This window comes from Bubalus bubalis, chromosome 4, assembly GCF_019923935.1.
Source record: "Bubalus bubalis isolate 160015118507 breed Murrah chromosome 4, NDDB_SH_1, whole genome shotgun sequence".
In the NCBI taxonomy this organism is placed as follows: Eukaryota; Metazoa; Chordata; class Mammalia; order Artiodactyla; family Bovidae; genus Bubalus; species Bubalus bubalis.
Genome location: NC_059160.1, coordinates 104053923 through 104064745, shown reverse-complemented (window position 1 = coordinate 104064745; position 10823 = coordinate 104053923).

Here is a 10823-nt window from a genome sequence, read left to right as displayed (position 1 = left end):
ACAGCAACATTCATACCTATTACGTGTCTATTATTAAAAAAAAAAAAAAACCCACAAAAATAACCCTACTACTCCTGCTTTAGCAAAGATGTCAGGAGAGTGAGCTAGTCCTTTTGGCAAACACTGAATTTCTCTGGGGCCTAATTTTCCCCACAATTCAAAGAACACACAATAACATGTGGATTTTGGACATGTGGTTGTTGGTGACTGTCTAGAGATTATTAATGACAATTTCGAAAGAAGCTGTCATCAGTACGTATGATGTCTTTAAATTAATAAGTTTATATTGCTCATATTGTTTTCCCCAAAGACTACTGTTCCATTCTATTTGACCTTAATTGGTATAATTGATAACAGAACTTGGAGTGTGATTTTAATCATGTAGGTACAGCTTTCCTGACAGAAGAAAATAAAATAGCTGCTGTGAGTTACCTATTATTACTAGGGAGACAGAAAGATAAAATAAATGAATGTTTGCTATTTTAACCTGAGACTTTGGGACTTTTAGATCATAACTAACAATTTATTAATGGTTATAAAGAGTTTGGGCTAATCTCCAAACAATTAATGAAAGCTAATTGGTGTGTAATTTAACACAAAGGAAAAGATGAGAAAATTAGTTGGACAGGTTAGAGATACACACAAATGATCCAAAGAGAAAAGCATGTTTGAAAATGTTTTAAACATTAGTGCAACCGTGAATAAACAAGATTTTTATGCTAAATTGTTAAGGTCTTATTATTTGAATGTTTAGTTTGACATAAAGACTGAAAATGATTTTATTTAGGAATGTGATTACTTCAGTGTTCATGGACTTGAATGGATTGTTCATGTGTGTGGGGAGTGAAGGGGGGCAGTTAGATGCTGAAAAGAAAATAGATATAACTAACTTAATATTTAATATCATTGATTATTGGGGGGGGTAATGAGCTGGTTATTCTAAAAAGCATTGTGCCTTTCACCTTTATCACCATTCTTTGGCTTGCAATTGTTCATTGCAATTATAGAAACTCTAGAACTCAGAACCTGAACTTTCTTTAGGAGTTGAGGAATGTTAACTCTCTTTTTCCACTGAAGAATTTTGAATTCTGGATCCTGTGGCATTACCTATTCCTTATTTGTTTGTTTGTTTTAATTTGAGAAACAGTCTTACTCTCTAAACCAGGTTTTTAATAACTGAGTCACTGTCCATTATTTGTAGTTCAGTGCAAAAAAGGGCAAGCAATCCACACCGCAGTACCATATCGCTTTTCTTCTTTAAGTCTTTGGCTCTAATGCTTGGTAACAGCCTTTCCCACCAGGGAGTGTTAACTCTACCTAGGTAGACTGGGACCAAGATAAATACTCCAGGAAATGATGTGTACTTGGCATGTAGTATTAAAGAAACTACAAAATAAGAATAAAAGAAAAATAATAACTATACAGCCCAACTGTATCTGAGACTCTTCTGGAAGCTCTTTTATTTAGTTAACCAAAGTGAAAGTGAAGTCGCTCAGTCGTGTCCAACTCTTTGCGGCCCCATGGACTTCAGCCCACCAGGATCCTCCGTCCATAGAATTTTCTAGGAAAGAGTACTGGAGTGGGGTGCCATTTCCTTCTCCAGGGGATCTTCCCAACCCAGGGATCAAACCTGGGTCTCCCACATTGCAGGCAGACACTTTGCCATCTGAGCCACCTGGGAAGCCCTAACCAATATCAAGTCAAATCCCTACTCTAACGAATATTTTCCTTGGATCTCCTATCTCAGTCCTCCCCTGGCTTTCTCTAATTCAAATCTCATGAAGCTTATTTCTATTTTCCTATCTTTCCCCCTTTATCACAAGAGGAAAAAGTGTTCTTCACACTCATTAAAACTGCTTTTTCTTCCTAAATTCTTATTTTTATCATTTCTCATTCCAGAACTTTGCTTCCAAATTTATTCTCTTCCTGTCTAGCACACCCTTCCTCTTCAACTATATTCCTTTTCCTCTGCCTGCAAATATTCACAGGGCTTAAATATTCTGAAAAACAAAACCAAAGGAGCAAAAGTTATTTTTAATTTTATCCTACTATACTGCTTTCCAATCTGTTCCCCTCCCCCCCCCCGTTTGTATAATGGACACACCTCATACCATCATGTTAATCAATTCCCAGAATCAAAAGTGTTTTAACGCTTTGTTTTCTTTACCATATTGGGCAAGATGACAAATTCTCAAATTTTTACTTATAATATTTCTGTTGGGTTAGGGAAGCTAAGGAACAGGTCCAGTATAGGACTGAAAGCAGAACCAGAAGCCCCTCTCCAACCCCAGAAGATAGATAGAATAGCTTGACTGCAAAAAGTGGCTTCAGGGGACTCTGTGATGGTCTTTATGAGGCAGTGGGAAATATTTTAGTAAAATTTCATTATTTCTGGTTTATAGTTAACTACATGTTGGTAACAAGAGTTAATACTTTCTATTACTCACTTTTCTAAAGGTTAGGATTCAGTTGCTAAATAGTGTCTGGCTCTTGTGATCCCATGGACTGTAACCCGCCTGGGATATCCTCTGTCCACGGGATATCCCAGGCAAGAATACTGGAGTGGTTTGCCAATTCCTTCTCCAGGGGATCTTTCTGACCCAGGGACTGAACCTGGGTCTCCTGCACTGCCGGCAGATTCTTTACCAACTGAGCTACCAGAGGAAGCCCATTATTTTACAGATAACCAATGCTTATTTGTAAGAACTCCCTTAACTTACTGCTTCCAAGATTGCAAATTTACCTGCATCTGCTCACATTCTTTTCATTTCCTTCTTTATTACAATGGAAGATATAATTGTATTTTCTCAAGACTAAGGTCAATTTTTATACCTGGACTTAAAATCGTTATCTCACCCTACTCAAACAGTTCATCCTGGGCAGGATTCTAATAAACTTTAGATTGCACAGTATTTAATACAAACAAAAATATATAATACAAACAAAAAAGCAAACACAGAAACACCTTTTCCCAGATACCACATTTCTATCTATCATTTCCTTTCATACAATAAACTTTTATGAGGTTAATATATATTCACATTTCAACTTAGAGCTTTTCCTATTCATGGGTTTTCTCATTCATGGCTTCCTTTTTTTGATGTTTCAGAGACTTTTCTTCTTCCTATCTACCAATAGACAGTATTATTGATGGTTCTACAAGAAGCCCACTTCTTTCCTCTGACAACATTCCCTGGTTAATCTTGTCTGTTCCTACATCCAGATGTAGATTCTTTCATTCAACAAATGTATATTAAGTCCAGATACTTCTCTAATTACTAGTGATATGAGTAAACAAACTATAGTAAATATAGATGGTGAAATGCATAGGAAAAGGGGCAGAAATTGTCTTCTGTGAGGAAGATCTGTACTGAAGGAGCAGCTAGGGCAAAAACCCTGAGATGTATAAACACTTGCTATGTTCTTAGGCAAACAAACGAACAAAAAACACCTGGAGTAGTCTTTGACTCTCAAGAAAGAAAGAAGGTATGAGATGACATAAGAGATCTAGACAGAAGTTAGACCACAGAGAAGGTTTTGCAGAACTCCAGGTAAGGAAAAGTCATGACTTTACTTCCTGAATATTTCTAGCTTTATGCTTGACTTATTTTCTGGCTCATATTGCCAGCTCCTTAGTGGCTACCTCATGTGAGTAGTGTTCAGATAAAGCCACAGAGTCAGAAACTGAGTACATCATCTTAACTCCTAAATATACTGCTTTCCATCTTCCTTATCTTAGTACATGAAACCCCAAAGCATTTTGCTGCTTAAGCCACAGACTTGCAAGTCTTCCATCATTTGTTTGTATTCCTTCCCCACCCATCTTCCCCAACACTAAATCAACCATAAGTACTACCAAAGACACTTCCTAGATATCTTGGTCCACTTATCAGTCTCATTTCTACTGCAACAACACCTGAGACAAAATCTCTTACTTCAATCATTTCAAAATTGCTCAATTGGTCTTGCTCACTTTGAACCAACTCACCACATTGTTAGAATGATCCTCTAAAAACAAAATATGATCCTATAATAACAACCTTGTACAAAATACCTTAACTATTTGCTATCAATGGTTTCATCCTGCTCATCTACTCCTTTAATTTCAACCTAAATGTACTACAGTTCCATGAAAAAGATTATAATTTATTAAAATATTAAAAAATATTTAATATATATTAAAATAATAGATATATATTTCACTTTTTTTCCTAGTTTAAATATTCTTTTAAAACTCAATTTCCAAATTGGACAGAAACTCAAATTAGACAGATAATTCTGATAACTTCTATTCTGTACCATTTTAGAAAAGTGTTAACAGTCAAGGATTAAAATATTTTCTTGTAAAGAAGCCAGATGAAGACAAACTGAAATTGTAGATTTCCATTTTCTCCAGAAAATATTTCCCAAGTGAAAAAAAGAAAGGTTAAATCTACAGTGAGAAACTTGACAGAAGATATAACCTCAATGAAATGAATAGAAAAGATATCCATAGGGAGGCAAAGTAATACTCTATATTTTCACCATTGACAAGGTGACCTGGGCTTTTGAATACCTCACAAAAGCTCTGAGTTATCAATATGTAAGAGTTATGACATTACCTTGTGAATATTTAACAATTGTAATGATTGTGTCCTGGAGTTTATTCCTGTAAAAAAGGGTAAGCAGGGGTGTATATAGTTAAATTTCTGATGCACAATAATATTGTAATTTTAAAGTTGATAGGAAATATGTGTATACATATATATAAATGTACATACATACATATATTGAATACATACCAACCTTTATCAAAAGAAACTATTTAAAATGAATTTTATCTAGAATTTTATTCTAACTACTTGTTGATGTTTTATTTAAACTACATTTGAATCTATGAATATTACTTAAGGGGAAAATTGTGGAATCAATTTAGTCACAGAAGGGTTAGGACCCAAAGCCCGAGTGTAAACACTTTCTAAATCCCTGTCTGATAATACTATCTGTGTGTGGAGGACTGATGAGATTTCTATAGAATACCACTCAGAAATGAGAAGGGTCTGTTTTTAAAAGACAGAATTGATCCTGATGAGATTTGTGAGTATGTGGTTCTCTTGATTATGTTTTTTCAATTTAAGAGCTTAGGAAATTTAGGAAAATCTAATTCAGCTTTGAGAAAAGATGGGTAAAAATTTGGAATTCCTCATCCTATCTAGACATATTATAAGGTCATATGAATACAAATACTGTGCTACTAATGCAGATAAATGAAACAACAGACAGGGAGGCCATGTAAATATGAGAACTTGATCCATGATAAATGTAGCACCAAAGTTCAGTGGAGAATAATTAATTTTAAAGTAAAAAATATTAGAAAACAATGCTTCACTTTGTGGAGAAAAATATAAAAGAAGGATAGATAAATCATGTAAGTAAAAGATAAATAGATACATACTTGCATAAATACATAGATGTATAATACAAGTAATAGAAGAGAATGTAGGGCAGCATATTTATGGTCATGGTTTGAAGAATCTATAGAGTCCAAATGAGTGAAAAACATTAAAGATAAAGATCGGACAAGTATGCCAAAACACTGATTTCTATGCACTGAGGGACAAAATTACGTGAAGACACATTTGCAACACAAAACTGGTCTTACCAGTTTAACACCAAAAACATTGTTATTACTGTTCAGTTGTTAAGTCATGTTCACTCTTTGCGACCCCATGGACTAAAGCACACCAGGCTTCCCTGTCCCTCACCATCTTCTGGAGTTTGCCCAGGTTCATGTTCATCGCATCAGTGATGCTGCCCAGACATCTCATCCTCTGATGCCCTCTTCTACTACCCTCAATCTTTCCCAGGATCAGAGACTTTTCCAGTGAGTTGTCTGTTCGCATCAGATGATCAAAATACTGGAGTTTCAGCCTCAGCATCAGTCCTTCCAGTGAATATCCAGGGTTGATCTCCCTTAAAATTGACTGGTTTGATCTCTTTGCTGTCCAAGGGACTTTCAGGAGTCTTTTCCAGCACCACAATTGGAAGGCATTAATTCTTTGCTATTCTACCTTCTTTAAGGTCCAGCTCTTGCAACCGTAAGTAATCACTGGGAAGATCATAGCCTTGACTATACGGACCTTTTTTTAGCAGAGTAATGGTGTCTGCTTTTCAACACACTGTCTAGGTTTGTCATCAGTTTCCTGAAGTTACCGTCCTCAGTGATTTTGGAGACCAAGAAGAGGATATCTGTCATTGCTTCCACCTTTTCCCTTCTATTTGCCGTGTAGTAATGCGGCCAGTAATGCAGAGAAGGCAATGGCACCCCACTCAAGTACTCTTGCCTGGAAAATCCCGTGGACAGAGGAGCCTGGTATGCTGCAGTCCATGGGGTCGGGAAGAGTCGGACACGACTGAGCGACTTCACTTTCACTTTCATGCATTGGAGAAGGAAATGGCAAGCCACTCCAGCGTTCTTGCCTGGAGAATCCCAGGGACAGGGGAGCCTGGTGGGCTGCTGTCTCTGGGGTCGCACAGAGTCGGACACGACTGAAGCGACTTAGTAGTAATCTGGCCAGATGCCATGAGCTTAGTGGTTTTAATATTTAGTCTTTCTAAATTCCATATATATTCATTAGTATACTGTATTGGTGTTTTTCTTTCTGGCTTACTTCACTCTGTATAATAGGCTCCAGTTTCATCCACCTCATTAGAACTGATTCAAATGTATTCTTTTTAATGGCTGAGTAATATTCCATTGTGTAAATGTACCACAGCTTTCTTATCCAATCATCTGCTGATGGACATCTAGGTTGCTTCCATGTCCTGGCTATTATAAACAGTGCTTCAATGAACATTGGGGTACACGTGTCTCTTTCAATTCTGATTTCCTTGGTGTGTATGCCCAGCAGTGGGATTGCTGGGTCATAAGGCAGTTCTATTTCCAGTTTTTTAAGGAATCTCCACACTGTTCTCCATAGTGGCTGTACTAGTTTGCATTCCCACCAACAGTGTAAGAGGGTTCCCTTTTCTCCACACCCTCTCCAGCATTTATTGCTTGTAGACTTTTGGATCACAGCCATTCTGACTGGCTTGAAATGGTACCTCATTGTGGTTTTGATGTGCATTTCTCTGATAATGAGTGATGTTGAGCATCTTTTCATGTGTTTATTAGCCATCTGTATGTCTTCTTTGGAGAAATGTCTGTTTAGTTCTTTGGCCCATTTATTGATTGGGTCATTTATTTTTCTGGAATTGAGCTGCAGGAGTTGCTTATATAGTTTTGAGATTAGTTGTTTGTCAGTTGCTTCATTTTTTATTATTTTCTCCCATTCTGAAGGCTGTCTTTTCACCTTGCTTATAGTTTCCTTTGTTGTGCAGAAGCTTTTAATTTTAATTAGGTCCCATTTGTTTATTTGTATACTAATCCATATATATGGAATTTAGAAAGATGGTAATGATAACCCTGTATGCAAGACAGCAAAAGAGATGCAGATATATAGAACAGTGTGTTGAACTCTGTGGGAGAAGGAGAGGGTGGGATGATTTGGGAGAATGGCATTGAAACATATATAATATCATAAATGAAATGAATTGCCAGTCCATGTTCGATGCAGGATACAGGATGCTCAGGGCTGGTGCACTGGGATGACCCAGAGGGATGGTATGGGGAGGGAGGTGGGAGGGGGCTTCAGGATGGGGAACGTGTGTACACCCGTGGCAGATTCATGTTCATGTATGGCAAAACTAATACAATATTGTAAAGTAATTAACATCCAATTAAAATATATAAATTTATATAAAAAATAAAAATAAAAAAATTACGAAGAAAAAAATATATAATCTTAAGCCAGCTCTTTCACTCTCCTCCTTTACCCTCATCAAGAGGCTGCTTAGTTCCTCTTCACTTTTTTCCATTAGAGTAGTATCATCAGCATATCTGAGGTTGTTAATGTTTCTCCTGCCTATCTTGATTCTGGCTTGCAACTCATCTACCCCAGTATTTCTCATAATGTGCTCAGTGTATAGGTTAAACAAACAGGGTGACAGCAAACAGCTCTGTCATACTCCTTTCTCAATCTTGAATCAATCAGTTGCTCCATACCAGGTTCTAACTGTTGCTTCTTGACTCACATACATGTTTCTCAGGAGACAGATAAGATCGTGTGGTATTCCCATCTCTCTGAGAGCTTTCCACAGTTTGTTATGATCTACACAGTCAAAGGCTTTAGTGTAGTCAATGAAACAGAGGTAGATGTTTTTCTGAAATTCCCTTGCTTTCTCTATAATCCAGCAAATGTTGGCAATTTGAAGTCTAGTTCTTCTTCCTTTTCTAAACCCAGCTTGAACATTGGAAGTTTTTGGTTTGTATAATGCTGAAGTCTAGCATGCAAGATTTTAAGCTTGGCCTTACTAGCAAGAAAGATGAGTGCAATTGTCTGAGGGTTAGCACATTCTTTGGTACTACCCTTCTTGGGAATTGGGATGAGGACTGCCTTTTTCCAGTCCTGTGGCCACTGCTGGGTCTTCCAGATTTGCTGACATAATGAATGCAAAACCTTGATGGCATCAAACTTTAGGGATTTGAATAGTTCTGCTGGAATTTCATTGCATCCACTAGCTTTATCAACAGCTGTGTTTCTTAAGGCCTACCTGACTTTGCACTCCAGAATGTCCGGCTCTGGGTGACTAACCACACTATCATAGTAATCTGGTTTATTAAGATCTTTTTTATTCAATTCTTCTGTGTATTCTTTACATCTCTTCTTGATCTCTTCAGTGTCTGCTAGGTCTCTACCATTTTTATCCTTTATTGTGCCCATCTTTGGGAGGAATGCTCCCTTGATGTTTCCAGTTTTCCTGAAGAGATTTCTAGTCTTTGCCCTTTTGTTGTTTTCTTCTATTATTAAGCACTGTTCATTGAAGAAGGCCTTCCTGTGTCTTCTAGCTGTAATTTGGAATTCTGCATTTAATTGATGTACCTTTCCTTATCTCCCTTGCTTTTCACTTCTCTTCATTCTTTCATTATTAGCCTCCTCAGATAACCACTTTGCCTTCTTGTTTTCTTTTTCTTTGGGATGGCTTTATTCATGCCTCCTGTACAATAATATGGACCTCTGTCCATAGTTCTTCAAGTACACTGTTAACTAGTTAGTTCCTTGAATCTATTCATTACCTCTATTAAAAATCATATGGACTTTGATTTAAGTCACAACTGGCTGGCCTAGTGTTTTTTTCCCAGTTCTTTTAGTTTAAACCTGAAATTTGCTATGAGAAGCTGATGATCTGAGCCACAGTCAGCTCCAGATCTTGTTTTTACTGACTGTATACAGCTTTTCCATCTTTAGCTACAAAGAATGTGATCAATTTCATTTCAGTATTGACCATTTGGTTATCAGTTCAGTTCAGTCGCTCAGTCATATCTGACTCTTTGCGACCCCATGAACCGCAGCACACCAGGCCTCCCTGTCCATCACCAACTCCTGGAGTCCACCCAAACCCATGTCCATTGAGTCGATGATGCCATCCAACCATCTCATCCTCTGTCATCCCCTTCTCCTTCTACCCTTAATCTTTCCCAGCATCAGGGTCTTTTCAAATGAGTCAGCTCTTCGCATCAGGTGGCCAAAGTATTGGAGTTTCATCTTCAACATCAGTCCTTCCAATGAACACCCAGGACTGATCTCCTTTAGGATGGACTGGTTGGATCTCCTTGCAGTCCAAGGGACTCTCAAGAGTCTTCTCCAACACCACAGTTCAAAAGCATCAATTCTTCAGCACTCAGCTTTCTTTATAGTCCAACTCTCACATCCATACATGACTACTTGAAAAACTATAGCCTTGACTAGACAACCTTTGTTGACAAAGTAATGTCTCTGCTTTTCAATATGCTATCTAGGTTGGTCATAACTTTCCTTCCAAGGAGTAAGCATCTTTTAATTTCATGGCTGCAATCACCATCTGCAGCGATTTGGATTATGTGATTTGGTTATGTCTATATGTAAATTTGTCACTTGTGTTGTTGAAAAAGGGTATTTGCTATGACTAGTGCATTCTCTTGGCAGAATTCAGTTAACCTTTGCCATAACCTTTGTCTAAAACAATGGACTATCTCTAATAAATGAAGAGATTAAGAAGATGTGGCATGAATACCTAGAAGTGTTATACAAGAAAGGTCTTAATGACCTGGATAATCACAAAATGGTGGTTCACCTAGAACTGGACATCTCAAGTATGAAGTCAAGTGGACTTTAGAAAGTATTACTAAAAACAAAGTGACTGAAAGTGATGGATTCCATCTGACTTATTTAAAATCCTAGTAAAATATGATGCAGTTAAAGTCCTGCACTCAATATGTTAGCAAAATTGGAAAACTCAGCATTAGCCACCGGACTGGAAAAGGTAAATTTTCATTCCAATTCCAAAGAAGGGCAATGCCAAAGAATGTTCAAACTACCACACGATTGCTTTCAATTCACATGCTAGTAAGGTTATGCTCAAAATTCTTCAAGCAAGGCTTCAGCACTATGGAACTGAAAACTTCCAGATGTACAAGCTGGGTTTCAAAGAGGCAGAGGAACCAGAGTTCAAATTGCTAACATTCATTGGATCATGGAGAAAGCAATGATGTTCCAGAAAGACATCTACTTTTACTTCATTGACTATGCTAAAGCCTTTGATTGTGTGGATCACAAGAAACTGTGGAAAATTTTTAAAGAGATAGGAATACAAGACCAATACCTGCCTCCTGAGAAACCCATAGCCAGGTCAAGAAGCAACAGTTAGAACCAGACATGGAACAACTGGTTCCAAATTGGGAAAAGAGTACAACAAGGCTGTATCTT